General features: G+C 29.8%; 1 long non-coding RNA gene across 1 annotated transcript in view; it reads right to left on the bottom strand.

Moving 5' to 3' along the window:
- Positions 1–408, bottom strand: part of LOC117124226 — a 19,603-nt gene extending 19,195 nt beyond the window's left edge. Inside the window, exon 1 of the long non-coding RNA XR_004447951.1 lies at positions 222–408. This is a non-coding gene — a long non-coding RNA (uncharacterized LOC117124226). The remainder of the gene's footprint in view (positions 1–221) is intronic.
- Between the last annotated feature and the right edge of the window lie 3,748 nt (positions 409–4,156).

Below are 4,156 nucleotides of genomic sequence, written 5' to 3'. Positions count from 1 at the left end.
GGCAGCCCTATATCCTCAATGGCCTAGAGAGAACCTCAGTTCTCAGTCTCTGTACAGCGGCTAGGCTAGTACTGTATTACCGTTACAGCTAGACCTAGGCCTTAGGCTAGGCCAGGCGCCTCTTCATATCTACCACTAATACTAGGCCTAGGAGGAGGCTAGCGTGTCTAGAGTGGTAAACTAACTAAATAATAAAACAATAAAACAAAACCAACTCTTACCACTTAATAGTGAATACAGTACTGCTAAAATACTTCCAAGGAGTATGTTTATAACTGCCTAACATCATGACAAGTCCAGAGAAAAATTCAAAATACTACCGCTTCCGTTGACAATTCAAATCAGCTGATTGGTCACTTGATGAAGTGCAATTCGACACTAACATTAATTAGTCCGGCAGCTTAACAGATGGATGTGGACGTTCGGGACAAAAGCACCAATTTTTTTTTTACATGCTCCTTATGGTCATAGCATTCAATTTTTGGTAGGAACCACCTCATCCGAGGTCATTATGGCGGCCATCTTGGATTTCAAAATGGCCGCCTAATAAAACCTATGTTTATCTATATCTTCGCTTCTAAAACACTTGGAATTATAATTCTAATGTCTGAAACTATTTTTATATGGACAAGGAATACAATCATACCATTTTTGACCTGGTCAGATTGCCACAAATAGGTCATTTAAGGTTATTCAAGGTCAAATATTGTATGGTATTTTAAAAATTACATAATTGTCATATTTGACATTAGAACCATACCCAGACTCTCAGAATTCAAAATCTTTACAATGCACTACAATATTTCATTCGAGGTCATTCTGGCGGCCATCTTGAATTTCAAAATTGCTGCCACGCAAATCCTATATTTATCAATATATGGGTTTTTAAACCATTTTAATGAGAGTTAGGCCTATGATATCTACAATTATATTTCAAGGTCAAGGATTTATAACAGTTGTGACATAGTCAGATGGTCATTAATGTCATAAAAGGTCATTTAAGGTCATACCATTACCATTTTTATCTGGTCAGATTGCCACAAATAGGTCATTTAAGGTCATTCAAGGTCAAATATCGTATGGTATCTTAAAAATTACGTAACTCATGTTTTACATTAGAACATTAGAATCATATCCATACTCTCAGAATTCAAATGTTTTACTATGCATATATATAGTATGTACAATTATGTATGTACAATTTTCAGTGAGATTAATATGCTTTAAACTAATTTTATATACTTTTATTGTCATTAAACTCACTGTATACAAACATTTATTTATATGTATTATTAGATATACAGATAAGGTATATCCCTATATACATGTATATATAAACCTATATATAAACAAATAGCAATAAGCATTGCTTTTATCATTTACCTATTGACAATGTTTATATATATATATATATATATATATATATATATACATATATATATATATATATATATTCAGTTGACATTATAATATATATTTTTTATGACGGATTAACAATATTTAAATTAATTTTCAATTAGCCGACTATGAGGGCTGAACGTCTACATGACATTATATTTAGGCGCATAAATAATACAAAAACAAATAATAAAAAAATAATTTTAATTTATATACTTATTTAATTTAACAGACCAATGGGATAAACCCATTTTGTTAATAATAATGTACAATTTAAATGCAACAGAAGAGGAAAATCTGATCCGAATGAAAAGGAAACCTTTCAAAAGCTTTCAAAAGCCTCCACCAGGACTCGAACTCAGCACATTTTTCTTAACCACAGAGACCTGTGTTTGAGATACATATTTATATAATACAACATTATTATTATTCTATCTTTTAACTAGTATTGTATTTATATACTACTACACAGCAAAGTATTTTAATTTATATATAGCATAGTCTGTATACATATATACATACTGTATATAAGGTATTTCACTAGTAGAATCTTTGCCACTGTTCTGATTATTTAATAACAATCTGAGAAGATGTATTATTAAGATGTCATACAATATTGATCTTAAATGACCTATTTATGACCATAATTATCTGACCATGTCACCACTTTTTTTTAAACTTTTGTGGGGGTAACCCACAATTTTTAATTTAAATAAACAGATACTGTACCAGGGTATACAATAAGAAATCCTGTCAAAAAATTATGAGATTTTAAATATTATAAATACAAAATATTATTTAAATTTCATGAAAATAATGTCATCATATTGTGAGCAAAACATTATTGCATATTCAATTATATATATATATATATATATACTTAGATACACATGCATATATACACATACACACATATATATATACATACATATATACACCTACACACCCAACAAATCCTGTCAAAAAATTATGAGATTTTTAATATCTCACAAAATGTTATTTAAATTTCATGAAAGTAATGTCATCATAGTGTGAGCAAAACATTATTGCATATTCAATTATATATATATATATATATATATATATATATATATACTTTAATAAACACATGCATATATACACATACTGTAAATACTGTATATATACACATATATACATACATATATAAAAAAAACGGTTGAACGTGTTGCAAATATTATCAGCAGAGTGCTCGATGGTAATGAAACCAGAGCAAACTAAAGACAAAAAATGAGAGGTTCAACAGTAGCTTTGATTAGACATATGTATTACTATTTAGTTTCGTGCTACACACACATGGTGCAACACTCTTCAGATATATCTATATCTATATTTTCCCTTGCTCCTAGTGTGTAATCTTCTCCTACTGTCTCTTATACACATCTAGATGTGTATAAGAGACAGATATTATACTGATTCTTTTTGATATCAATTTATAATTCCACATTAAATACAATTTCTGATATCAGACTTTTTCAATATATAATCGAATATAATAAATACAAATACATGTCACTGCTTTTGATGTTATTCTTTGACTATGCAGTACAGTAAACATATTTAAAGGAAAAAAACATGTTTTACATGGTGGTCACCATGGAATTTAATATCATAATGATCTCTAATGAAATAGTTCCTACCAAAAATTGAATTTGTGAGCTTATGTATGATTTTGCTGAAAAACACGACCACTTACAAACTATTAAGATTTTCTACATATTTAACAGAGAAATGAAATTGAATGACTTTAAAGGACCATCTCACCATGTCACAAGTGCTATAAATCCTTGACCATGAAAATATATTTTTTGACATCATAATTCTTATTGGAAGTTGTTTAAAGTCGATATATTGATAAATATAGGTTTGCGTGGCAGCCATTTTGAAATTTAAGATGGCTGCCAGAATGACCTCGAATGAAATATTGTAGTTCATAGTAAAAAGTTTGAATTCTGAGAGCCTGGGTATGATTCTAATGTAAAACTTGACAATTACGTAATTTTTAAGATACCATACAATATTTGACCTTGAATGACCTTACATGACCCATTTGTGGCAACCTGACCAGGTCAAAAATGATATGATGGTATTCTTCGATCATATAAACATACTCTTAGACATTAGAATTATAATTCCAAGTGGTTTAGAAGCGGAGATATAGATAAACATAGGTTTTATTAGGCGGCCATTTTGAAATCCAAGATGGCCGCCATAATGACCTCGAATGAGGTGGTTCCTACCAAAAATTGAATGCTATGACCATAAGGAGCATGTAAAAAAAATTGGTGCTTTATTCCGGAACGTCCACATTAAGTCGAAATATGGCCCTAAGCTGCCGTAATTTGGTTGTTAGGTGGGCTATCACAGTAAAGAGGTTAGGCTGTTGATAACATTTTGCTGTCACATATAAAGCATTGTGATTAGGTGAATTTGTGAGGGATAAGTTTAGGGGCAGACCCGCTCCCCCTCTCCCCCCCCCATAAAGTTCCCATAAGGCTACGTATTAGCTGTCCCAGAAATGTTTCATAGAGTTTGAACAAATTTTATATATATACATTAATACATAATTTTTTTTTATAGATATAATTTTTTAAATAATTTTTAATATTTCAATTACAGATAAACACTTCCATAGCGTTTGTATTCATTTTATATATACTTTCTATAGAGAAACAATTTTACAGATTATAAATGTTTCCATAGAGTTTTTATATATATTTTATATATATTTTCTATAGAC

Source organism: Anneissia japonica, unplaced genomic scaffold, assembly GCF_011630105.1.
Source record: "Anneissia japonica isolate Jap-2015-1 unplaced genomic scaffold, ASM1163010v1 scaffold284889_len227367_cov140, whole genome shotgun sequence".
NCBI lineage: Eukaryota > Metazoa > Echinodermata > Crinoidea > Comatulida > Comatulidae > Anneissia > Anneissia japonica.
Note: the sequence above shows the minus strand (reverse complement) of the source record. Positions and strands in the feature narration are given on the sequence as shown.